The 26,835-nt window shown below is 58.1% G+C and overlaps 4 non-coding genes and 3 pseudogenes across 4 annotated transcripts; all 7 read left to right on the top strand.

Annotated features, from left to right (window-relative positions):
* The first annotated feature begins 5,167 nt into the window (after positions 1-5,167).
* LOC140192522 (U2 spliceosomal RNA) lies at positions 5,168-5,378 on the top strand (annotated as a pseudogene).
* A 3,063-nt stretch (positions 5,379-8,441) lies between these two features.
* On the top strand, positions 8,442-8,632 carry LOC140192515 (U2 spliceosomal RNA). Its single transcript, XR_011884315.1, has one exon. It is a non-coding gene; the product is annotated as a U2 spliceosomal RNA (small nuclear RNA).
* Positions 8,633-11,703: 3,071 nt separating this feature from the next.
* On the top strand, positions 11,704-11,902 carry LOC140192516 (U2 spliceosomal RNA). Its single transcript, XR_011884316.1, has one exon. It is a non-coding gene; the product is annotated as a U2 spliceosomal RNA (small nuclear RNA).
* Positions 11,903-14,957: 3,055 nt separating this feature from the next.
* On the top strand, positions 14,958-15,148 carry LOC140192514 (U2 spliceosomal RNA). The gene has a single exon (XR_011884314.1). It is a non-coding gene; the product is annotated as a U2 spliceosomal RNA (small nuclear RNA).
* A 215-nt stretch (positions 15,149-15,363) lies between these two features.
* LOC140192527 (U2 spliceosomal RNA) lies at positions 15,364-15,495 on the top strand (annotated as a pseudogene).
* A 5,080-nt stretch (positions 15,496-20,575) lies between these two features.
* LOC140192517 (U2 spliceosomal RNA) lies at positions 20,576-20,757 on the top strand. Its single transcript, XR_011884317.1, has one exon. It is a non-coding gene; the product is annotated as a U2 spliceosomal RNA (small nuclear RNA).
* Positions 20,758-23,823: 3,066 nt separating this feature from the next.
* On the top strand, positions 23,824-23,958 carry LOC140192525 (U2 spliceosomal RNA; annotated as a pseudogene).
* The last annotated feature ends 2,877 nt before the right edge of the window (positions 23,959-26,835 follow it).

The raw sequence follows: 26,835 nt of genomic DNA, 5'->3' as shown, positions 1-26,835 counted from the left end.
ATCCCCAGCAGCTGCGTGACAGAGGACTCTCTGATCTACGGGCTGTTCCCGGGGACGCACACGGAGACCAACATCCGGTGCTGCTGGCAGATCATCAACTCGGTGAAAGACGCTCTTTGGTCAGCCCGAAACTTGATCATCTACCAGCACATGGAGATGTCCGTGGGAGAATGCTGCCGACTGGCACACTCTCGGCTGCAGGAGTACGTGCTGAGGGACGCACTGAAACTTGGTGCAGCCACCGCAAGGGCCCGGTGGGGAAGGACCACAGTATAGGTTTCTCCACCCGTGGGAGGGGGAGGGGTCGGTGGGCGAGGAGTATACCCCTCAACAATGAGATGCTAAGCTGAACTACTGGAGTGCCACGTGGGTGGCTATAAACACGGGTATTTTACTGAGTATAATGGAAACGTATGTAAAGGATGAAAAGTTATTGAATGGTTTATTGTATATATTTATTTTTGAATAAAGTATATTTTGAAAAAAAAAAAAAAAAAAAAAATCTGTTCTTATCAGTTACGGAGATGTGGTAGTCCACACTCCTGGAGGAAGGTCACATCGGCCTTTACAGTGTCCAGGTACTGGAGCGTGCTGACGCATCGCCCAGTACTCTTCAAACTTCGCACATTCAAGCACGCCAATTTAAGGTCTGCCATCGTTAAGTCTTTTATTTTGGCTGCTCTCCGTCCTCACTCTTGCCATCCTGAGCCTTCATCCCCACCGCCTTTGTGAAGTTTTCCACCTCCTGTGGGCTCAGGTACTGCTGGTAGTACTCCTCCGTGTGTGGCCGTTCTGGTTCTGGGTCTGGGCCCGGGGGGTTGCTGACTTCCTGGGCTGCTTCCCCTTCCGGCTGCTGGGTACCAGCCGTGGCTCTGCTCCCGGGTTCCCGGAGCTCTGTGCGTCTGCTGCTCTCCGCCTCCTGTACTTGGGGGGTGGCCAGCAGACTTTCTCCCCTCTCTCTCCTCCTCTCCACCTGTTCTGCCAGCCGCTTCTTCCGCCGGGGCTGCTGGCCTCCCCCAACTCCTTCCTCCTCTGAAGAGGACAGGGTACCAGGGGCTGCGTGGTTCCCTGCCCTTTTCTGGCGTTGCTCCGCCTTCTGTCGCTTGGCCGCCGCCTTTTGGGTCTTTTTTCGTTTCACGACCTTCCATTCGGTTTCCGCCTCAGCTCTCCCCTCCTCCATGGACTCCTGCTCGTCGTTTGCCTGGTCCTGGAGGGTCTGCAGTGGGGTGGCAGGTCTTGGGGTGCTTGCACCTTCCTCCCTGGTCTCGTCATCCGTCCTGTCGGGTGCCTCATCTGCAGCGCTGGCGGGTACGTCCGCATCAGCCTGGGCCCTTTCAGGGCCAGCACCTCCCCTGGTCGCCTGTGCGTAGGTGCCCCCACGCTTCGGGCAGGCTCTGTACAGGTGGCCGGCCTGTCCGCAGAGGTTGCAGGCCTTGGCCTGCGTGCAGTCTTTGGTCAGGTGGCCTTCCATTTTACAGTTCTTGCACATCACCACCCTGCACTGGGCTGCGATGTGCCCTTCCTTGCCGCAGTTTCGGCACACCCTGGGTTGTCCCGCGTACACCATGTACCCTCGGTTCCCTCCGATGGCGAAGACGGAGGGGGGGTGGATGATGCCGCCGTTGGAATCCAACCTCAGCTTCACCTTCACCTGCCGTTTGCTGGTCCAGATTCCCAGCCCGTCCTTCACGTCTGCTGGTGTTCCTACGCTCTCCACATACCGAGCGAGGAACGTAAGGACATCTACCAAAAGGTTTGTCGGTGTGGTCGGGGGGCAACGATTGTCGCGCTTCTGGCCTGGGGATTCTGCTGCGGGGAGGCAACTTCTCAATCACCCAAGTGAAAGAGGTGGTTGCGGGGCGCCTCCTGGTAGCAGACGTCAAATACCGGGGCACTCCGCTCCGGCTGATCAACATGTACGCCTCCCCCGTGCGGAGCGAGCGGCTGGCCGTCTTCGAGCAGCTCCCACAGCTGCTGGTGACGACCCAGCCGGTCGTTCTGGCCGGAGACTTCAATTGCACCATTGATGCGGCTGGAGGACCCGGCAGTGCCGACGGCAGGCTAGACAGTACCTCTAGACTCCTGAGGGAAATGGTGAAGACAGCCAAGCTGCGCGACGCCTTTGGCACCCCCACAGGTGGAGCACAGCCGCAAGCCACCTGGACACGATCGGACGGCTCAGCCCGCTCCCGGATCGACTTCCTCTTCCTGTCTGAGTCCCTCACGGTCAGGTCCACTGACGTCACGCCGGTGTTCTTCTCTGACCACTGCCTTCTGAGAGCCACCTGTCACCTACGGGAGGACCAGAAGGCAGGCAGGGGGACGTGGAAGCTGAACGTAAAGCTGCTGACCCCAGAGAACATCGAGGAACTAGAGAGGGAGTACACAGGTTGGAGAACCTTGAAAGCCTTCTTTGATTCCCCGGTTCACTGGTGGGAAGCCACCAAGGAGAACATTAAGAGGTTCTTCATCCGCAAGGGTATTCAGAAGGCAAGGCAGGAGCAGAGGGAACTGCGTAAACTCCAGACAGAGTTGCAGCAACTTCTCCTTCTGCAGTCGAAGGGGGTGGATGTCAGGGAGGAACTGCGAGAGGTGAAGGGCCGGCAAGCCCAGCACCTCGCCGCTGAATCCTCCAAGATCATCTTCCGATCAAGGGTCCAAACCGTGGAGCAGGACGAGACGTGCTCACGCTTCTTCTTCCAAAAGGTGCACAGGGGGAGCTCTGTGATCCACAACCTTAAGGAAGAGGACGGCTCAGTCGCGTCCTCGCAGACCGACATACTGAGGATCTGCAAGTCCTTCTATGCCGGTCTGTACGAGGAAAAGGCCACAGAATCCACAGCCTCCCGCAACTTCCTGTCGTCTATCACGCAGGTCTTAGACGACGGCAAGCGGGAGAGTCTGGATCAGCCACTGACCCTGGACGAGCTGACAGGCTCCATCCGTTCCTTCGGGTCGGGTAAGACTCCCGGAAGCGACGGCTTACCGGCCGAGTTGTACTCGGCTCTGTGGAACTGGATGGGCCCAGACCTGCTGGAAGTGTACAACGCTATGCTTCTGGCCGGCAGTATGTCTGAGTCCATGAGGAAGGGCATCATCACCCTCATCTACAAGCAGAAGGGGGAAAGGGAGGACATTAGGAATTGGAGACCCATCTCTCTCCTGAATGTGGACTACAAGATCCTGTCCAAGGCTATCGCCAACAGGGTCAAGTCTGCTCTGGGACAGGTGATCCACCCGGACCAAACCTGTGCTGTACCGGGCAGGAAGATCTCAGACAGCCTCGCGCTGCTGAGGGACACCATCGCCTACGTGCAGGACAGGGGGGTGGACGCCTGCCTGGTCAGCTTGGACCAGGAGAAAGCCTTCGACAGGATATCGCACACGTACATGGCGGACGTGCTCTCCAAAATGGGATTTGGGGAGGGAATCCGGAATTGGATCAGACTGCTCTACACAGACATCCGTAGTGCAGTCCAGGTCAACGGGTGGGAAACAGACAGCTTCCCCATCAGGTCTGGAGTCAGGCAGGGCTGCCCCCTCTCCCCTGTCTTGTTTGTCTGCTGCATAGAACCCTTTGTGGAAGCCATCAGGAGGGATGAGGGCATAAGAGGGGTGACGCTGCCAGGCAGTGGAGGGACCCAAGTGAAAACCTCCCTGTACATGGACGACGTCACCGTCTTCTGCTCTGATCCGAGGTCAGTTCGCAGGTTGATTGGCACCTGCGAACAGTTCGAGCTAGCGTCGGGGGCCAGGGTCAACCGCACGAAGAGCGAAGCCATGCTCTTTGGCAACTGGCCCGACCGATCCAGCGTCCCCTTCACCATCAGGTCTGACCACGTGAAGGTGTTGGGGATCTGGTTCGGAGGGGCGGAGGCGTGCAACAAGAACTGGCAGGAGCGGACTGCCAAGGTGAAACAGAAACTGGGACTGTGGGGAGGGCGCTCCCTGTCGATAACGGGCAAGAACCTGGTCATCAGGTGTGAGGTGCTCTCAGGGCTGCTGTACTTGGCGCAGGTCTGGCCCGTCCCCCGCTCCTACAGCTCGGAAATCACCCGGGCTGTCTTCAGATTCGTCTGGGGATCCAAGATGGAGCGGGTGAGACGGACCGCCATGCACAAGTCCCTGGACAACGGGGGCAAGAACGTCCCCAATGTCGCCCTCACCCTGATGGCCAGCTTCGTATGTGGCTGCATCAGGTTGTGTGTAGAGCCCAGGTATGTGGGCACCAAGTACCACTATGTGCCCAGGTTCTACCTGTCGCCCTGGCTGCGAAGGATGGGTCTGGCCCCACTCCCGCGCAACGCCCCAGTCAGCTGGTCGTTGCCGGCATACCTATCCCACGTAGCAAAGTTCTTCCAGGAGAACGCCTTTGACCACAAGGCCATCAGGCAGTGGTCGGCACGAAGTGTCCTGCAGGCACTGCAGGAGAAGGACGTGATGGACACAGTGGGGTGGTTCCCTGAGCAGACTGTCCAGTTCATCTGGCAAAATGCCTCATCGCCAGATCTCACCAACAGGCACCAAGACCTCGCCTGGCTGGCAGTGAGAGGGGCCCTCCCAGTCAGAGCCCTCCTGTACGCCCGGAACGTCGTCTCCGCACCCCACTGCCCACGGGAGGACTGCAGTGAGGAGGAGTCTGTGACCCACCTCTTTGCACACTGCCAGTTCGCAAAGAGGGTGTGGAGGAGGATGGACGGGCTAGTGTCACGTTTCATCCCCAGCAGCTGCGTGACAGAGGACTCTCTGATCTACGGGCTGTTCCCGGGGACGCACACGGAGACCAACATCCGGTGCTGCTGGCAGATCATCAACTCGGTGAAAGACGCTCTTTGGTCAGCCCGAAACTTGATCATCTACCAGCACATGGAGATGTCCGTGGGAGAATGCTGCCGACTGGCACACTCTCGGCTGCAGGAGTACGTGCTGAGGGACGCACTGAAACTTGGTGCAGCCACCGCAAGGGCCCGGTGGGGAAGGACCACAGTATAGGTTTCTCCACCCGTGGGAGGGGGAGGGGTCGGTGGGCGAGGAGTATACCCCTCAACAATGAGATGCTAAGCTGAACTACTGGAGTGCCACGTGGGTGGCTATAAACACGGGTATTTTACTGAGTATAATGGAAACGTATGTAAAGGATGAAAAGTTATTGAATGGTTTATTGTATATATTTATTTTTGAATAAAGTATATTTTGAAATAAAAAAAAAAAAAAAAAAAAAAAAATCTGTTCTTATCAGTTTAATATCTGATACGTCCCTTATCTGGGGACCATATATTAAATTGATTTTTGGAACAGGGAGATGGAATAGGGGCTTGCTCCGTCCACTCCACGCATCGACCCGGTATTGCAGTGCCTCTGGGAACGGTGCACTCCCCTTCTGGGGAATTTCAAAGTAGCAAAGAAAAGAAAAACGACGAAAGCTCCATCAGGCGGCGGCGGCGGCACAGCAGCACAGACAAGCATGCACGCACATGGAGAGAGAGGAGAGCTGCTTGCTCTACACCTCTCCTGTGTCTGTGTCTGTCTGTCGATACAGCTCACTCACTCACTCACTCACGCAATGTGCAGACAACTCAACAACAGCACGGGCATCATATCTGGGCCGTTTGGCTAAGATCAAGTGCACATCCGGGCTGCAACCAGATCAGGTGCTGCAGGCAAGGCAGCAACTTCATGAGAGATGCCCCTTGGCATTCATTCCTGAAGCAAACTGCTCAACCGGCGCACTCATTCTGATGCCTGCTCACTCGGCTGCTGCCTGCACCAAGCACAGAAGCAGAGTGAAGTGGAGCAGGCCGAAAGACCTTTTCTGTCCCGCCACACTCGCTCCACTTCTCAGGCTCAGGCTTCTCAGCTGCTCCTTGAAGCCAACGGAGGACGCGACGGACGGACGGACGGACGGATGGACGGGCGGGCGAAGGAAGGAAGGAAGGAAGGAAGGAAGGAAGGAAGGAAGGAACGAACGATATCGAGTCACTGGCTCTGCTGCAATTTCACCAGCAGCCAGCCAGCCTGTCGGACAGGCAGGCTCGTTCAAGTGTGCCAGCAGCCAGGGCACGCGGACGGGAGGGAGGAAGGAAGGAAGGGAGGGAGGCATCCGATGGAGCCCGGCTACAGAGCAACGGGGCGCCGCCGCCGCCGGCACAACAGGGCCCGGTGCTCCTGCACCCTGCATCCTCCCCGCCTGCACCAGACTGCCAAGACTGCTGCTCTCCTGCCCAGACAGACAGACCAGCTACAAGCATCACCACCTAGCCATAGCATCAGCAAAACTCTGCCTACCTGCCCTGCCCTGGCCTGGCCTGGCCTCCTGGCCTCCTCTGATGCGTCTGCCTGCCCCAGGCCCAAAGCCCCGCCCACCGTTCAAGGTAAGGCAGAGGCACAACCCCCCACTCCACCCACTCAGACCTCCCCTACATCGGCAGTGCAGTGCATCTCTAGCCTCGCTCAGAATCACGTCCCAAACCCCAAGATCACTCAAACGTCTCATGCTTACACCTACCTACTCGGCGTCCAGCTTTGGCGCACGTCTCCACAATTGCCACATCCGTCCACGTGCCCCTGCTTCACGCACGGCACTGTGCCTCCCTCCGGCAGGCATTTCGCCGATCCGTTTCCTGTTTCACAACCAAGGCATAATCAGTACCCCTTTCCTTCCACGGCGCGCACACGCGCCCACCCACTCCACCACTGAGCCATGCCGGCCAAAAACGCACCTGCAGAGCAGTGGGGCACAGGGCCGCCGTCAGCCCGCGACACATTTCCCTCCTGCCGTGCCCTCCCTCCTGTTTCTACATCCGTGCACCCACCCCGCTGCAAAACCAGTCAGTCTGCTCAGGCGTCAGCACAGAGGCATAATGAAGGGCCTCGGCCCTTCTCCCTTTACTGCCCTCTGTACAGCTTGGCAGATCCCTCAGCACTCCGTGTGCACGTGTGTCTGTGACTCTGTGTGTGTGTGTGTGTGTGTGAGAGAGAGAGATTGAGTGAGTGAGTGAGTGAGTGAGTGAGTGAGTGAGTGAGAGAGAGAGAGACAGACCCTGCCAGATCCCTCAGCATTCCATGTGTGTTTGTGTCGGTGGGTGAGAGAGACAGAGACAGAGACAGAGAGACAGACAGACACACACACACACACACACACACACCCACCCACCTCCACACACCCCCGTGTGCACGTGTGTCTGTGACTCTGTGTGTGTGTGAGATTGAGTGAGAGAGAGAGACAGACCCTGCCAGATCCCTCAGCATTCCATGTGTGTTTGTGTCGGTGGGTGAGAGAGACAGAGACAGAGACAGACACAGAGAGACAGACACACACACACACACAAACACACACACACACCCACCCCCACACACCCCCGTGTGCACGTGTGTCTGTGACTCTGTGTGTGTGTGAGATTGAGTGAGTGAGAGAGAGAGACAGACCGACCCTGCCAGATCCCTCAGCATTCCATGTGTGTTTGTGTCGGTGGGTGAGAGAGACAGAGACAGACACAGAGAGACAGACAGACACACACACACACCCACCCACCCCCATCCACCCTGGTAAAAAAAGGTGGTGGGGGAGCAGGGGAGAAGACACCACTGTGTCCAATGATAGCCTGTGCAGACGCAAAGTCTACAGCTTCTGTGAGATGAAACAAACTCAAGCCACTCAACAATTGTAATTCCACACACATCAAAATAAAGGCACAGAGGTGTGAATGGCTGCACTTCAGCCTTCGGCTTGGAGAGCACACCCATTGTTTCTCCTCAGGCACACCTGTAGCTGACATCTTCCTATTCCCAAGCTTGCCAGGAGGCTTTTCTGCCCGCGGACTTTGGCCACGTCCACAAACCTCGTAACCGGTCTTGAGCGGCGCACGTGGCCTCTGCCTTTGTCGCCCGGTGCAGTCCCATCCGCTCGCTCCCTCCCGGAGAGGGCAGAGCCTCCGAAGGAGACCGTTCAGCTGGATGCGCCAGCCAGCTGGGGCACGCAAAGCCGAGAGGCGCGCTCTCTTTGCCGAGTGCAGGGACGCCCTTGAAGGGCCGAGCGGCCTGCTCCCACTCCCCCTGCAGACTTTTGTGCAGACAGGACAGCGTGACCAGCCTCCCACGACCAGGAGAGCAGTGCAAGTTGAGCCAGCCTCTGAGACCGACCTGGGAGCCAGCCGAGGAAGCCGGCAGCCTTGACGTAGGCAGTGTGCCAGTGACGTAGGCGCCCGTAGGTACGGCCCCACTCCCAGATGATTGGTGGATCACTGGCAGCTTTACATAGCCTCTGACAAGTTGCACTCAGGACGGACCAGGTAGGCAACAGCTGTCCAGCACACCCACCGATCCCAGACAACCTAGGGGAGAGCTGCCAGCGGGCCAGGGCAGCAAGGTCTTTGCCAGGCCTCCTGCTTCAATCTAAACACCAGAGGCTAGGCAGGATGTAGCCGACTCAAGAGGCCGCCTGCATCGCTTCTCGGCCTTTTGGCTAAGATCAAGTGTAGTATCTGTTCTTATCAGTTTAATATCTGATACGTCCCTTATCTGGGGACCATATATTAAATTGATTTTTGGAACAGGGAGATGGAATAGGGGCTTGCTCCGTCCACTCCACGCATCGACCCGGTATTGCAGTGCCTCTGGGAACGGTGCACTCCCCTTCTGGGGAATTTCAAAGTAGCAAAGAAAAGAAAAACGACGAAAGCTCCATCAGGCGGCGGCGGCGGCACAGCAGCACAGACAAGCATGCACGCACATGGAGAGAGAGGAGAGCTGCTTGCTCTACACCTCTCCTGTGTCTGTGTCTGTCTGTCGATACAGCTCACTCACTCACTCACTCACGCAATGTGCAGACAACTCAACAACAGCACGGGCATCATATCTGGGCCGTTTGGCTAAGATCAAGTGCACATCCGGGCTGCAACCAGATCAGGTGCTGCAGGCAAGGCAGCAACTTCATGAGAGATGCCCCTTGGCATTCATTCCTGAAGCAAACTGCTCAACCGGCGCACTCATTCTGATGCCTGCTCACTCGGCTGCTGCCTGCACCAAGCACAGAAGCAGAGTGAAGTGGAGCAGGCCGAAAGACCTTTTCTGTCCCGCCACACTCGCTCCACTTCTCAGGCTCAGGCTTCTCAGCTGCTCCTTGAAGCCAACGGAGGACGCGACGGACGGACGGACGGATGGACGGGCGGGCGAAGGAAGGAAGGAAGGAAGGAAGGAAGGAAGGAAGGAAGGAACGAACGATATCGAGTCACTGGCTCTGCTGCAATTTCACCAGCAGCCAGCCAGCCTGTCGGACAGGCAGGCTCGTTCAAGTGTGCCAGCAGCCAGGGCACGCGGACGGGAGGGAGGAAGGAAGGAAGGGAGGGAGGCATCCGATGGAGCCCGGCTACAGAGCAACGGGGCGCCGCCGCCGCCGGCACAACAGGGCCCGGTGCTCCTGCACCCTGCATCCTCCCCGCCTGCACCAGACTGCCAAGACTGCTGCTCTCCTGCCCAGACAGACAGACCAGCTACAAGCATCACCACCTAGCCATAGCATCAGCAAAACTCTGCCTACCTGCCCTGCCCTGGCCTGGCCTGGCCTCCTGGCCTCCTCTGATGCGTCTGCCTGCCCCAGGCCCAAAGCCCCGCCCACCGTTCAAGGTAAGGCAGAGGCACAACCCCCCACTCCACCCACTCAGACCTCCCCAATATACATCGGCAGTGCAGTGCATCTCTAGCCTCGCTCAGAATCACGTCCCAAACCCCAAGATCACTCAAACGTCTCATGCTTACACCTACCTACTCGGCGTCCAGCTTTGGCGCACGTCTCCACAATTGCCACATCCGTCCACGTGCCCCTGCTTCACGCACGGCACTGTGCCTCCCTCCGGCAGGCATTTCGCCGATCCGTTTCCTGTTTCACAACCAAGGCATAATCAGTACCCCTTTCCTTCCACGGCGCGCACACGCGCCCACCCACTCCACCACTGAGCCATGCCGGCCAAAAACGCACCTGCAGAGCAGTGGGGCACAGGGCCGCCGTCAGCCCGCGACACATTTCCCTCCTGCCGTGCCCTCCCTCCTGTTTCTACATCCGTGCACCCACCCCGCTGCAAAACCAGTCAGTCTGCTCAGGCGTCAGCACAGAGGCATAATGAAGGGCCTCGGCCCTTCTCCCTTTACTGCCCTCTGTACAGCTTGGCAGATCCCTCAGCACTCCGTGTGCACGTGTGTCTGTGACTCTGTGTGTGTGTGTGTGTGTGTGAGAGAGAGAGATTGAGTGAGTGAGTGAGTGAGTGAGTGAGTGAGTGAGTGAGTGAGTGAGAGAGAGAGAGACAGACCCTGCCAGATCCCTCAGCATTCCATGTGTGTTTGTGTCGGTGGGTGAGAGAGACAGAGACAGAGACAGAGAGACAGACAGACACACACACACACACACACACACACCCACCCACCTCCACACACCCCCGTGTGCACGTGTGTCTGTGACTCTGTGTGTGTGTGAGATTGAGTGAGAGAGAGAGACAGACCCTGCCAGATCCCTCAGCATTCCATGTGTGTTTGTGTCGGTGGGTGAGAGAGACAGAGACAGAGACAGACACAGAGAGACAGACACACACACACACACAAACACACACACACACCCACCCCCACACACCCCCGTGTGCACGTGTGTCTGTGACTCTGTGTGTGTGTGAGATTGAGTGAGTGAGAGAGAGAGACAGACCGACCCTGCCAGATCCCTCAGCATTCCATGTGTGTTTGTGTCGGTGGGTGAGAGAGACAGAGACAGACACAGAGAGACAGACAGACACACACACACACCCACCCACCCCCATCCACCCTGGTAAAAAAAGGTGGTGGGGGAGCAGGGGAGAAGACACCACTGTGTCCAATGATAGCCTGTGCAGACGCAAAGTCTACAGCTTCTGTGAGATGAAACAAACTCAAGCCACTCAACAATTGTAATTCCACACACATCAAAATAAAGGCACAGAGGTGTGAATGGCTGCACTTCAGCCTTCGGCTTGGAGAGCACACCCATTGTTTCTCCTCAGGCACACCTGTAGCTGACATCTTCCTATTCCCAAGCTTGCCAGGAGGCTTTTCTGCCCGCGGACTTTGGCCACGTCCACAAACCTCGTAACCGGTCTTGAGCGGCGCACGTGGCCTCTGCCTTTGTCGCCCGGTGCAGTCCCATCCGCTCGCTCCCTCCCGGAGAGGGCAGAGCCTCCGAAGGAGACCGTTCAGCTGGATGCGCCAGCCAGCTGGGGCACGCAAAGCCGAGAGGCGCGCTCTCTTTGCCGAGTGCAGGGACGCCCTTGAAGGGCCGAGCGGCCTGCTCCCACTCCCCCTGCAGACTTTTGTGCAGACAGGACAGCGTGACCAGCCTCCCACGACCAGGAGAGCAGTGCAAGTTGAGCCAGCCTCTGAGACCGACCTGGGAGCCAGCCGAGGAAGCCGGCAGCCTTGACGTAGGCAGTGTGCCAGTGACGTAGGCGCCCGTAGGTACGGCCCCACTCCCAGATGATTGGTGGATCACTGGCAGCTTTACATAGCCTCTGACAAGTTGCACTCAGGACGGACCAGGTAGGCAACAGCTGTCCAGCACACCCACCGATCCCAGACAACCTAGGGGAGAGCTGCCAGCGGGCCAGGGCAGCAAGGTCTTTGCCAGGCCTCCTGCTTCAATCTAAACACCAGAGGCTAGGCAGGATGTAGCCGACTCAAGAGGCCGCCTGCATCGCTTCTCGGCCTTTTGGCTAAGATCAAGTGTAGTATCTGTTCTTATCTTCTTATCAGTTTAATATCTGATACGTCCCTTATCTGGGGACCATATATTAAATTGATTTTTGGAACAGGGAGATGGAATAGGGGCTTGCTCCGTCCACTCCACGCATCGACCCGGTATTGCAGTGCCTCTGGGAACGGTGCACTCCCCTTCTGGGGAATTTCAAAGTAGCAAAGAAAAGAAAAACGACGAAAGCTCCATCAGGCGGCGGCGGCGGCACAGCAGCACAGACAAGCATGCACGCACATGGAGAGAGAGGAGAGCTGCTTGCTCTACACCTCTCCTGTGTCTGTGTCTGTCTGTCGATACAGCTCACTCACTCACTCACTCACGCAATGTGCAGACAACTCAACAACAGCACGGGCATCATATCTGGGCCGTTTGGCTAAGATCAAGTGCACATCCGGGCTGCAACCAGATCAGGTGCTGCAGGCAAGGCAGCAACTTCATGAGAGATGCCCCTTGGCATTCATTCCTGAAGCAAACTGCTCAACCGGCGCACTCATTCTGATGCCTGCTCACTCGGCTGCTGCCTGCACCAAGCACAGAAGCAGAGTGAAGTGGAGCAGGCCGAAAGACCTTTTCTGTCCCGCCACACTCGCTCCACTTCTCAGGCTCAGGCTTCTCAGCTGCTCCTTGAAGCCAACGGAGGACGCGACGGACGGACGGACGGATGGACGGGCGGGCGAAGGAAGGAAGGAAGGAAGGAAGGAAGGAAGGAAGGAACGAACGATATCGAGTCACTGGCTCTGCTGCAATTTCACCAGCAGCCAGCCAGCCTGTCGGACAGGCAGGCTCGTTCAAGTGTGCCAGCAGCCAGGGCACGCGGACGGGAGGGAGGAAGGAAGGAAGGGAGGGAGGCATCCGATGGAGCCCGGCTACAGAGCAACGGGGCGCCGCCGCCGCCGGCACAACAGGGCCCGGTGCTCCTGCACCCTGCATCCTCCCCGCCTGCACCAGACTGCCAAGACTGCTGCTCTCCTGCCCAGACAGACAGACCAGCTACAAGCATCACCACCTAGCCATAGCATCAGCAAAACTCTGCCTACCTGCCCTGCCCTGGCCTGGCCTGGCCTCCTGGCCTCCTCTGATGCGTCTGCCTGCCCCAGGCCCAAAGCCCCGCCCACCGTTCAAGGTAAGGCAGAGGCACAACCCCCCACTCCACCCACTCAGACCTCCCCAATATACATCGGCAGTGCAGTGCATCTCTAGCCTCGCTCAGAATCACGTCCCAAACCCCAAGATCACTCAAACGTCTCATGCTTACACCTACCTACTCGGCGTCCAGCTTTGGCGCACGTCTCCACAATTGCCACATCCGTCCACGTGCCCCTGCTTCACGCACGGCACTGTGCCTCCCTCCGGCAGGCATTTCGCCGATCCGTTTCCTGTTTCACAACCAAGGCATAATCAGTACCCCTTTCCTTCCACGGCGCGCACACGCGCCCACCCACTCCACCACTGAGCCATGCCGGCCAAAAACGCACCTGCAGAGCAGTGGGGCACAGGGCCGCCGTCAGCCCGCGACACATTTCCCTCCTGCCGTGCCCTCCCTCCTGTTTCTACATCCGTGCACCCACCCCGCTGCAAAACCAGTCAGTCTGCTCAGGCGTCAGCACAGAGGCATAATGAAGGGCCTCGGCCCTTCTCCCTTTACTGCCCTCTGTACAGCTTGGCAGATCCCTCAGCACTCCGTGTGCACGTGTGTCTGTGACTCTGTGTGTGTGTGTGTGTGTGTGAGAGAGAGAGATTGAGTGAGTGAGTGAGTGAGTGAGTGAGTGAGTGAGAGAGAGAGAGACAGACCCTGCCAGATCCCTCAGCATTCCATGTGTGTTTGTGTCGGTGGGTGAGAGAGACAGAGACAGAGACAGAGAGACAGACAGACACACACACACACACACACACACACCCACCCACCTCCACACACCCCCGTGTGCACGTGTGTCTGTGACTCTGTGTGTGTGTGAGATTGAGTGAGAGAGAGAGACAGACCCTGCCAGATCCCTCAGCATTCCATGTGTGTTTGTGTCGGTGGGTGAGAGAGACAGAGACAGAGACAGACACAGAGAGACAGACACACACACACACACAAACACACACACACACCCACCCCCACACACCCCCGTGTGCACGTGTGTCTGTGACTCTGTGTGTGTGTGAGATTGAGTGAGTGAGAGAGAGAGACAGACCGACCCTGCCAGATCCCTCAGCATTCCATGTGTGTTTGTGTCGGTGGGTGAGAGAGACAGAGACAGACACAGAGAGACAGACAGACACACACACACACCCACCCACCCCCATCCACCCTGGTAAAAAAAGGTGGTGGGGGAGCAGGGGAGAAGACACCACTGTGTCCAATGATAGCCTGTGCAGACGCAAAGTCTACAGCTTCTGTGAGATGAAACAAACTCAAGCCACTCAACAATTGTAATTCCACACACATCAAAATAAAGGCACAGAGGTGTGAATGGCTGCACTTCAGCCTTCGGCTTGGAGAGCACACCCATTGTTTCTCCTCAGGCACACCTGTAGCTGACATCTTCCTATTCCCAAGCTTGCCAGGAGGCTTTTCTGCCCGCGGACTTTGGCCACGTCCACAAACCTCGTAACCGGTCTTGAGCGGCGCACGTGGCCTCTGCCTTTGTCGCCCGGTGCAGTCCCATCCGCTCGCTCCCTCCCGGAGAGGGCAGAGCCTCCGAAGGAGACCGTTCAGCTGGATGCGCCAGCCAGCTGGGGCACGCAAAGCCGAGAGGCGCGCTCTCTTTGCCGAGTGCAGGGACGCCCTTGAAGGGCCGAGCGGCCTGCTCCCACTCCCCCTGCAGACTTTTGTGCAGACAGGACAGCGTGACCAGCCTCCCACGACCAGGAGAGCAGTGCAAGTTGAGCCAGCCTCTGAGACCGACCTGGGAGCCAGCCGAGGAAGCCGGCAGCCTTGACGTAGGCAGTGTGCCAGTGACGTAGGCGCCCGTAGGTACGGCCCCACTCCCAGATGATTGGTGGATCACTGGCAGCTTTACATAGCCTCTGACAAGTTGCACTCAGGACGGACCAGGTAGGCAACAGCTGTCCAGCACACCCACCGATCCCAGACAACCTAGGGGAGAGCTGCCAGCGGGCCAGGGCAGCAAGGTCTTTGCCAGGCCTCCTGCTTCAATCTAAACACCAGAGGCTAGGCAGGATGTAGCCGACTCAAGAGGCCGCCTGCATCGCTTCTCGGCCTTTTGGCTAAGATCAAGTGTAGTATCTGTTCTTATCAGTTTAATATCTGATACGTCCCTTATCTGGGGACCATATATTAAATTGATTTTTGGAACAGGGAGATGGAATAGGGGCTTGCTCCGTCCACTCCACGCATCGACCCGGTATTGCAGTGCCTCTGGGAACGGTGCACTCCCCTTCTGGGGAATTTCAAAGTAGCAAAGAAAAGAAAAACGACGAAAGCTCCATCAGGCGGCGGCGGCGGCACAGCAGCACAGACAAGCATGCACGCACATGGAGAGAGAGGAGAGCTGCTTGCTCTACACCTCTCCTGTGTCTGTGTCTGTCTGTCGATACAGCTCACTCACTCACTCACTCACGCAATGTGCAGACAACTCAACAACAGCACGGGCATCATATCTGGGCCTTTTGGCTAAGATCAAGTGTAGTATCTGTTCTTATCAGACCAGAAGGCGGAGGAGGAGAGTTCGCGCTGACGCAGGGGTGGATCCTAATGCTGATTGGCCTCCAATCTAACACCCCATACCAGCGACGACAGCAGTGAGTTAGAAGATGGCAGCAGCGAGCAGTACATCAGCTCGAGGCCAGGGTATCAAGAACACTGTCAGGCTGACAGTGCGAGACCGGAACGGGGGCACCGGCTTCACCCGAGAGACCTTCATCCGGAAGGTCTTGCTGGATTGCTGCGGATTTACGCCCGATGACATCTACTGCGTCCAGGACTTCGCAGGCTTCTTCGATGTCACTTTCCGGCAGGCTGCAGGGTGGCAGAAGCTGTACCAGCAGCTTCAGCTGAAGGGGACAGAGGCGCCGCTGTCGCTGCTGAAAGCACAGCCCCTCTTTGCAACGGCTACGCAACAGGAAAGGACAATCACGGTGCACATGTTCAACCCGCACGTGCCAGTGGTAGATGTCCTTACGTTCCTCGCTCGGTATGTGGAGAGCGTAGGAACACCAGCAGACGTGAAGGACGGGCTGGGAATCTGGACCAGCAAACGGCAGGTGAAGGTGAAGCTGAGGTTGGATTCCAACGGCGGCATCATCCACCCCCCCTCCGTCTTCGCCATCGGAGGGAACCGAGGGTACATGGTGTACGCGGGACAACCCAGGGTGTGCCGAAACTGCGGCAAGGAAGGGCACATCGCAGCCCAGTGCAGGGTGGTGATGTGCAAGAACTGTAAAATGGAAGGCCACCTGACCAAAGACTGCACGCAGGCCAAGGCCTGCAACCTCTGCGGACAGGCCGGCCACCTGTACAGAGCCTGCCCGAAGCGTGGGGGCACCTACGCACAGGCGACCAGGGGAGGTGCTGGCCCTGAAAGGGCCCAGGCTGATGCGGACGTACCCGCCAGCGCTGCAGATGAGGCACCCGACAGGACGGATGACGAGACCAGGGAGGAAGGTGCAAGCACCCCAAGACCTGCCACCCCACTGCAGACCCTCCAGGACCAGGCAAACGACGAGCAGGAGTCCATGGAGGAGGGGAGAGCTGAGGCGGAAACCGAATGGAAGGTCGTGAAACGAAAAAAGACCCAAAAGGCGGCGGCCAAGCGACAGAAGGCGGAGCAACGCCAGAAAAGGGCAGGGAACCACGCAGCCCCTGGTACCCTGTCCTCTTCAGAGGAGGAAGGAGTTGGGGGAGGCCAGCAGCCCCGGCGGAAGAAGCGGCTGGCAGAACAGGTGGAGAGGAGGAGAGAGAGGGGAGAAAGTCTGCTGGCCACCCCCCAAGTACAGGAGGCGGAGAGCAGCAGACGCACAGAGCTCCGGGAACCCGGGAGCAGAGCCACGGCTGGTACCCAGCAGCCGGAAGGGGAAGCAGCCCAGGAAGTCAGCAACCCCCCGGGCCCAGACCCAGAACCAGAACGGCCACACACGGAGGAGTACTACCAGCAGTACCTGAGCCCACAGGAGGTGGAAAACTTCACAAAGGCGGTGGGGATGAAGGCTCAGGATGGCAAGAGTGAGGACGGAGAGCAGCCAAAATAAAAGACTTAACGATGGCAGACCTTAAATTGGCGTGCTTGAATGTGCGAAGTTTGAAGAGTACTGGGCGATGCGTCAGCACGCTCCAGTACCTGGACACTGTAAAGGCCGATGTGACCTTCCTCCAGGAGTGTGGACTACCACATCTCCGTAACTACCGGAGGTGGTCACGGTGGTGGAAAAAAGGTTTGTCGGTGTGGTCGGGGGGCAACGATTGTCGCGCTTCTGGCCTGGGGATTCTGCTGCGGGGAGGCAACTTCTCAATCACCCAAGTGAAAGAGGTGGTTGCGGGGCGCCTCCTGGTAGCAGACGTCAAATACCGGGGCACTCCGCTCCGGCTGATCAACATGTACGCCTCCCCCGTGCGGAGCGAGCGGCTGGCCGTCTTCGAGCAGCTCCCACAGCTGCTGGTGACGACCCAGCCGGTCGTTCTGGCCGGAGACTTCAATTGCACCATTGATGCGGCTGGAGGACCCGGCAGTGCCGACGGCAGGCTAGACAGTACCTCTAGACTCCTGAGGGAAATGGTGAAGACAGCCAAGCTGCGCGACGCCTTTGGCACCCCCACAGGTGGAGCACAGCCGCAAGCCACCTGGACACGATCGGACGGCTCAGCCCGCTCCCGGATCGACTTCCTCTTCCTGTCTGAGTCCCTCACGGTCAGGTCCACTGACGTCACGCCGGTGTTCTTCTCTGACCACTGCCTTCTGAGAGCCACCTGTCACCTACGGGAGGACCAGAAGGCAGGCAGGGGGACGTGGAAGCTGAACGTAAAGCTGCTGACCCCAGAGAACATCGAGGAACTAGAGAGGGAGTACACAGGTTGGAGAACCTTGAAAGCCTTCTTTGATTCCCCGGTTCACTGGTGGGAAGCCACCAAGGAGAACATTAAGAGGTTCTTCATCCGCAAGGGTATTCAGAAGGCAAGGCAGGAGCAGAGGGAACTGCGTAAACTCCAGACAGAGTTGCAGCAACTTCTCCTTCTGCAGTCGAAGGGGGTGGATGTCAGGGAGGAACTGCGAGAGGTGAAGGGCCGGCAAGCCCAGCACCTCGCCGCTGAATCCTCCAAGATCATCTTCCGATCAAGGGTCCAAACCGTGGAGCAGGACGAGACGTGCTCACGCTTCTTCTTCCAAAAGGTGCACAGGGGGAGCTCTGTGATCCACAACCTTAAGGAAGAGGACGGCTCAGTCGCGTCCTCGCAGACCGACATACTGAGGATCTGCAAGTCCTTCTATGCCGGTCTGTACGAGGAAAAGGCCACAGAATCCACAGCCTCCCGCAACTTCCTGTCGTCTATCACGCAGGTCTTAGACGACGGCAAGCGGGAGAGTCTGGATCAGCCACTGACCCTGGACGAGCTGACAGGCTCCATCCGTTCCTTCGGGTCGGGTAAGACTCCCGGAAGCGACGGCTTACCGGCCGAGTTGTACTCGGCTCTGTGGAACTGGATGGGCCCAGACCTGCTGGAAGTGTACAACGCTATGCTTCTGGCCGGCAGTATGTCTGAGTCCATGAGGAAGGGCATCATCACCCTCATCTACAAGCAGAAGGGGGAAAGGGAGGACATTAGGAATTGGAGACCCATCTCTCTCCTGAATGTGGACTACAAGATCCTGTCCAAGGCTATCGCCAACAGGGTCAAGTCTGCTCTGGGACAGGTGATCCACCCGGACCAAACCTGTGCTGTACCGGGCAGGAAGATCTCAGACAGCCTCGCGCTGCTGAGGGACACCATCGCCTACGTGCAGGACAGGGGGGTGGACGCCTGCCTGGTCAGCTTGGACCAGGAGAAAGCCTTCGACAGGATATCGCACACGTACATGGCGGACGTGCTCTCCAAAATGGGATTTGGGGAGGGAATCCGGAATTGGATCAGACTGCTCTACACAGACATCCGTAGTGCAGTCCAGGTCAACGGGTGGGAAACAGACAGCTTCCCCATCAGGTCTGGAGTCAGGCAGGGCTGCCCCCTCTCCCCTGTCTTGTTTGTCTGCTGCATAGAACCCTTTGTGGAAGCCATCAGGAGGGATGAGGGCATAAGAGGGGTGACGCTGCCAGGCAGTGGAGGGACCCAAGTGAAAACCTCCCTGTACATGGACGACGTCACCGTCTTCTGCTCTGATCCGGGGTCAGTTCGCAGGTTGATTGGCACCTGCGAACAGTTCGAGCTAGCGTCGGGGGCCAGGGTCAACCGCACGAAGAGCGAAGCCATGCTCTTTGGCAACTGGCCCGACCGATCCAGCGTCCCCTTCACCATCAGGTCTGACCACGTGAAGGTGTTGGGGATCTGGTTCGGAGGGGCGGAGGCGTGCAACAAGAACTGGCAGGAGCGGACTGCCAAGGTGAAACAGAAACTGGGACTGTGGGGAGGGCGCTCCCTGTCGATAACGGGCAAGAACCTGGTCATCAGGTGTGAGGTGCTCTCAGGGCTGCTGTACTTGGCGCAGGTCTGGCCCGTCCCCCGCTCCTACAGCTCGGAAATCACCCGGGCTGTCTTCAGATTCGTCTGGGGATCCAAGATGGAGCGGGTGAGACGGACCGCCATGCACAAGTCCCTGGACAACGGGGGCAAGAACGTCCCCAATGTCGCCCTCACCCTGATGGCCAGCTTCGTATGTGGCTGCATCAGGTTGTGTGTAGAGCCCAGGTATGTGGGCACCAAGTACCACTATGTGCCCAGGTTCTACCTGTCGCCCTGGCTGCGAAGGATGGGTCTGGCCCCACTCCCGCGCAACGCCCCAGTCAGCTGGTCGTTGCCGGCATACCTATCCCACGTAGCAAAGTTCTTCCAGGAGAACGCCTTTGACCACAAGGCCATCAGGCAGTGGTCGGCACGAAGTGTCCTGCAGGCACTGCAGGAGAAGGACGTGATGGACACAGTGGGGTGGTTCCCTGAGCAGACTGTCCAGTTCATCTGGCAAAATGCCTCATCGCCAGATCTCACCAACAGGCACCAAGACCTCGCCTGGCTGGCAGTGAGAGGGGCCCTCCCAGTCAGAGCCCTCCTGTACGCCCGGAACGTCGTCTCCGCACCCCACTGCCCACGGGAGGACTGCAGTGAGGAGGAGTCTGTGACCCACCTCTTTGCACACTGCCAGTTCGCAAAGAGGGTGTGGAGGAGGATGGACGGGCTAGTGTCACGTTTCATCCCCAGCAGCTGCGTGACAGAGGACTCTCTGATCTACGGGCTGTTCCCGGGGACGCACACGGAGACCAACATCCGGTGCTGCTGGCAGATCATCAACTCGGTGAAAGACGCTCTTTGGTCAGCCCGAAACTTGATCATCTACCAGCACATGGAGATGTCCGTGGGAGAATGCTGCCGACTGGCACACTCTCGGCTGCAGGAGTACGTGCTGAGGGACGCACTGAAACTTGGTGCAGCCACCGCAAGGGCCCGGTGGGGAAGGACCACAGTATAGGTTTCTCCACCCGTGGGAGGGGGAGGGGTCGGTGGGCGAGGAGTATACCCCTCAACAATGAGATGCTAAGCTGAACTACTGGAGTGCCACGTGGGTGGCTATAAACACGGGTATTTTACTGAGTATAATGGAAACGTATGTAAAGGATGAAAAGTTATTGAATGGTTTATTGTATATATTTATTTTTGAATAAAGTATATTTTGAAATAAAACAAAAAAAAAAAATCTGTTCTTATCAGTTTAATATCTGATACGTCCCTTATCTGGGGACCATATATTAAATTGATTTTTGGAACAGGGAGATGGAATAGGGGCTTGCTCCGTCCACTCCACGCATCGACCCGGTATTGCAGTGCCTCTGGGAACGGTGCACTCCCCTTCTGGGGAATTTCAAAGTAGCAAAGAAAAGAAAAACGACGAAAGCTCCATCAGGCGGCGGCGGCGGCACAGCAGCACAGACAAGCATGCACGCACATGGAGAGAGAGGAGAGCTGCTTGCTCTACACCTCTCCTGTGTCTGTGTCTGTCTGTCGATACAGCTCACTCACTCACTCACTCACGCAATGTGCAGACAACTCAACAACAGCACGGGCATCATATCTGGGCCGTTTGGCTAAGATCAAGTGCACATCCGGGCTGCAACCAGATCAGGTGCTGCAGGCAAGGCAGCAACTTCATGAGAGATGCCCCTTGGCATTCATTCCTGAAGCAAACTGCTCAACCGGCGCACTCATTCTGATGCCTGCTCACTCGGCTGCTGCCTGCACCAAGCACAGAAGCAGAGTGAAGTGGAGCAGGCCGAAAGACCTTTTCTGTCCCGCCACACTCGCTCCACTTCTCAGGCTCAGGCTTCTCAGCTGCTCCTTGAAGCCAACGGAGGACGCGACGGACGGACGGACGGATGGACGGGCGGGCGAAGGAAGGAAGGAAGGAAGGAAGGAAGGAAGGAAGGAAGGAACGAACGATATCGAGTCACTGGCTCTGCTGCAATTTCACCAGCAGCCAGCCAGCCTGTCGGACAGGCAGGCTCGTTCAAGTGTGCCAGCAGCCAGGGCACGCGGACGGGAGGGAGGAAGGAAGGAAGGGAGGGAGGCATCCGATGGAGCCCGGCTACAGAGCAACGGGGCGCCGCCGCCGCCGGCACAACAGGGCCCGGTGCTCCTGCACCCTGCATCCTCCCCGCCTGCACCAGACTGCCAAGACTGCTGCTCTCCTGCCCAGATAGACAGACCAGCTACAAGCATCACCACCTAGCCATAGCATCAGCAAAACTCTGCCTACCTGCCCTGCCCTGGCCTGGCCTGGCCTCCTGGCCTCCTCTGATGCGTCTGCCTGCCCCAGGCCCAAAGCCCCGCCCACCGTTCAAGGTAAGGCAGAGGCACAACCCCCCACTCCACCCACTCAGACCTCCCCAATATACATCGGCAGTGCAGTGCATCTCTAGCCTCGCTCAGAATCACGTCCCAAACCCCAAGATCACTCAAACGTCTCATGCTTACACCTACCTACTCGGCGTCCAGCTTTGGCGCACGTCTCCACAATTGCCACATCCGTCCACGTGCCCCTGCTTCACGCACGGCACTGTGCCTCCCTCCGGCAGGCATTTCGCCGATCCGTTTCCTGTTTCACAACCAAGGCATAATCAGTACCCCTTTCCTTCCACGGCGCGCACACGCGCCCACCCACTCCACCACTGAGCCATGCCGGCCAAAAACGCACCTGCAGAGCAGTGGGGCACAGGGCCGCCGTCAGCCCGCGACACATTTCCCTCCTGCCGTGCCCTCCCTCCTGTTTCTACATCCGTGCACCCACCCCGCTGCAAAACCAGTCAGTCTGCTCAGGCGTCAGCACAGAGGCATAATGAAGGGCCTCGGCCCTTCTCCCTTTACTGCCCTCTGTACAGCTTGGCAGATCCCTCAGCACTCCGTGTGCACGTGTGTCTGTGACTCTGTGTGTGTGTGTGTGTGTGTGAGAGAGAGAGATTGAGTGAGTGAGTGAGTGAGTGAGTGAGTGAGTGAGTGAGTGAGTGAGTGAGTGAGAGAGAGACAGACCCTGCCAGATCCCTCAGCATTCCATGTGTGTTTGTGTCGGTGGGTGAGAGAGACAGAGACAGAGACAGAGAGACAGACAGACACACACACACACACACACACACACCCACCCACCTCCACACACCCCCGTGTGCACGTGTGTCTGTGACTCTGTGTGTGTGTGAGATTGAGTGAGAGAGAGAGACAGACCCTGCCAGATCCCTCAGCATTCCATGTGTGTTTGTGTCGGTGGGTGAGAGAGACAGAGACAGAGACAGACACAGAGAGACAGACACACACACACACACAAACACACACACACACCCACCCCCACACACCCCCGTGTGCACGTGTGTCTGTGACTCTGTGTGTGTGTGAGATTGAGTGAGTGAGAGAGAGAGACAGACCGACCCTGCCAGATCCCTCAGCATTCCATGTGTGTTTGTGTCGGTGGGTGAGAGAGACAGAGACAGACACAGAGAGACAGACAGACACACACACACACCCACCCACCCCCATCCACCCTGGTAAAAAAAGGTGGTGGGGGAGCAGGGGAGAAGACACCACTGTGTCCAATGATAGCCTGTGCAGACGCAAAGTCTACAGCTTCTGTGAGATGAAACAAACTCAAGCCACTCAACAATTGTAATTCCACACACATCAAAATAAAGGCACAGAGGTGTGAATGGCTGCACTTCAGCCTTCGGCTTGGAGAGCACACCCATTGTTTCTCCTCAGGCACACCTGTAGCTGACATCTTCCTATTCCCAAGCTTGCCAGGAGGCTTTTCTGCCCGCGGACTTTGGCCACGTCCACAAACCTCGTAACCGGTCTTGAGCGGCGCACGTGGCCTCTGCCTTTGTCGCCCAGTGCAGTCCCATCCGCTCGCTCCCTCCCGGAGAGGGCAGAGCCTCCGAAGGAGACCGTTCAGCTGGATGCGCCAGCCAGCTGGGGCACGCAAAGCCGAGAGGCGCGCTCTCTTTGCCGAGTGCAGGGACGCCCTTGAAGGGCCGAGCGGCCTGCTCCCACTCCCCCTGCAGACTTTTGTGCAGACAGGACAGCGTGACCAGCCTCCCACGACCAGGAGAGCAGTGCAAGTTGAGCCAGCCTCTGAGACCGACCTGGGAGCAAGCCGGCAGCCTTGACGTAGGCAGTGTGCCAGTGACGTAGGCGCCCGTAGGTACGGCCCCACTCCCAGATGATTGGTGGATCACTGGCAGCTTTACATAGCCTCTGACAAGTTGCACTCAGGACGGACCAGGTAGGCAACAGCTGTCCAGCACACCCACCGATCCCAGACAACCTAGGGGAGAGCTGCCAGCGGGCCAGGGCAGCAAGGTCTTTGCCAGGCCTCCTGCTTCAATCTAAACACCAGAGGCTAGGCAGGATGTAGCCGACTCAAGAGGCCGCCTGCATCGCTTCTCGGCCTTTTGGCTAAGATCAAGTGTAGTATCTGTTCTTATCAGACCAGAAGGCGGAGGAGGAGGAGAGTTCGCGCTGACGCAGGGGTGGATCCTAATGCTGATTGGCCTCCAATCTAACACCCCATACCAGCGACGACAGCAGTGAGTTAGAAGATGGCAGCAGCGAGCAGTACATCAGCTCGAGGCCAGGGTATCAAGAACACTGTCAGGCTGACAGTGCGAGACCGGAACGGGGGCACCGGCTTCACCCGAGAGACCTTCATCCGGAAGGTCTTGCTGGATTGCTGCGGATTTACGCCCGATGACATCTACTGTGTTCAGGACTTCGCAGGCTTCTTCGATGTCACTTTCCGGCAGGCTGCAGGGTGGCAGAAGCTGTACCAGCAGCTTCAGCTGAAGGGGACAGAGGCGCCGCTGTCGCTGCTGAAAGCACAGCCCCTCTTTGCAACGGCTACGCAACAGGAAAGGACAATCACGGTGCACATGTTCAACCCGCACGTGCCAGTGGTAGATGTCCTTACGTTCCTCGCTCGGTATGTGGAGAGCGTAGGAGCACCAGCAGATGTGAAGGACGGGCTGGGAATCTGGACCAGCAAACGGCAGGTGAAGGTGAAGCTGAGGTTGGATTCCAACGGCGGCATCATCCACCCCCCCTCCGTCTTCGCCATCGGAGGGAACCGAGGGTACATGGTGTACGCGGGACAACCCAGGGTGTGCCGAAACTGCGGCAAGGAAGGGCACATCGCAGCCCAGTGCAGGGTGGTGATGTGCAAGAACTGTAAAATGGAAGGCCACCTGACCAAAGACTGCACGCAGGCCAAGGCCTGCAACCTCTGCGGACAGGCCGGCCACCTGTACAGAGCCTGCCCGAAGCGTGGGGGCACCTACGCACAGGCGACCAGGGGAGGTGCTGGCCCTGAAAGGGCCCAGGCTGATGCGGACGTACCCGCCAGCGCTGCAGATGAGGCACCCGACAGGACGGATGACGAGACCAGGGAGGAAGGTGCAAGCACCCCAAGACCTGCCACCCCACTGCAGACCCTCCAGGACCAGGCAAACGACGAGCAGGAGTCCATGGAGGAGGGGAGAGCGGAGGCGGAAACCGAATGGAAGGTCGTGAAACGAAAAAAGACCCAAAAGGCGGCGGCCAAGCGACAGAAGGCGGAGCAACGCCAGAAAAGGGCAGGGAACCACGCAGCCCCTGGTACCCTGTCCTCTTCAGAGGAGGAAGGAGTTGGGGAAGGCCAGCAGCCCCGGCGGAAGAAGCGGCTGGCAGAACAGGTGGAGAGGAGGAGAGAGAGGGGAGAAAGTCTGCTGGCCACCCCCCAAGTACAGGAGGCGGAGAGCAGCAGACGCACAGAGCTCCGGGAATCCGGGAGCAGAGCCACGGCTGGTACCCAGCAGCCGGAAGGGGAAGCAGCCCAGGAAGTCAGCAACCCCCCGGGCCCAGACCCAGAACCAGAACGGCCACACACGGAGGAGTACTACCAGCAGTACCTGAGCCCACAGGAGGTGGAAAACTTCACAAAGGCGGTGGGGATGAAGGCTCAGGATGGCAAGAGCGAGGACGGAGAGCAGCCAAAATAAAAGACTTAACGATGGCAGACCTTAAATTGGCGTGCTTGAATGTGCGAAGTTTGAAGAGTACTGGGCGATGCGTCAGCACGCTCCAGTACCTGGACACTGTAAAGGCCGATGTGACCTTCCTCCAGGAGTGTGGACTACCACATCTCCGTAACTACCGGAGGTGGTCACGGTGGTGGAAAAAAGGTTTGTCGGTGTGGTCGGGGGGCAACGATTGTCGCGCTTCCGGCCTGGGGATTCTGCTGCGGGGAGGCAACTTCTCAATCACCCAAGTTAAAGAGGTGGTTGCGGGGCGCCTCCTGGTAGCAGACGTCAAATACCGGGGCACTCCGCTCCGGCTGATCAACATGTACGCCTCCCCCGTGCGGAGCGAGCGGCTGGCCGTCTTCGAGCAGCTCCCACGGCTGCTGGTGACGACCCAGCCGGTCGTTCTGGCCGGAGACTTCAATTGCACCATTGATGCGGCTGGAGGACCCGGCAGTGCCGACGGCAGGCTAGACAGTACCTCTAGACTCCTGAGGGAAATAGTGAAGACAGCCAAGCTGCGCGACGCCTTTGGCACCCCCACAGGTGGAGCACAGCCGCAAGCCACCTGGACACGATCGGACGGCTCAGCCCGCTCCCGGATCGACTTCCTCTTCCTGTCTGAGTCCCTCACGGTCAGGTCCACCGACGTCACGCCGGTGTTCTTCTCTGACCACTGCCTTCTGAGAGCCACCTGTCACTTACGGGAGGACCAGAAGGCAGGCAGGGGGACGTGGAAGCTGAACGTAAAGCTGCTGACCTCAGAGAACATCGAGGAACTAGAGAGGGAGTACACAGGTTGGAGAACCTTGAAAGCCTTCTTTGATTCCCCGGTTCACTGGTGGGAAGCCACCAAGGAGAACATTAAGAGGTTCTTCATCCGCAAGGGTATTCAGAAGGCAAGGCAGGAGCAGAGGGAACTGCGTAAACTCCAGACAGAGTTGCAGCAACTTCTCCTTCTGCAGTCGAAGGGGGTGGATGTCAGGGAGGAACTGCGAGAGGTGAAGGGCCGGCAAGCCCAGCACCTCGCCGCGGAATCCTCCAAGATCATCTTCCGATCAAGGGTCCAAACCGTGGAGCAGGACGAGACGTGCTCACGCTTCTTCTTCCAAAAGGTGCACAGGGGGAGCTCTGTGATCCACAACCTTAAGGAAGAGGACGGCTCAGTCGCGTCCTCGCAGACCGACATACTGAGGATCTGCAAGTCCTTCTATGCCGGTCTGTACGAGGAAAAGGCCACAGAATCCACAGCCTCCCGCAACTTCCTGTCGTCTATCACGCAGGTCTTAGACGACGGCAAGCGGGAGAGTCTGGATCGGCCACTGACCCTGGACGAGCTGACAGGCTCCATCCGTTCCTTCGGGTCGGGTAAGACTCCCGGAAGCGACGGCTTA

This window comes from Mobula birostris, unplaced genomic scaffold (genome assembly GCF_030028105.1).
Source record: "Mobula birostris isolate sMobBir1 unplaced genomic scaffold, sMobBir1.hap1 scaffold_1591, whole genome shotgun sequence".
NCBI classification, from domain to species: Eukaryota; Metazoa; Chordata; class Chondrichthyes; order Myliobatiformes; family Myliobatidae; genus Mobula; species Mobula birostris.
Note: the sequence above shows the minus strand (reverse complement) of the source record. Positions and strands in the feature narration are given on the sequence as shown.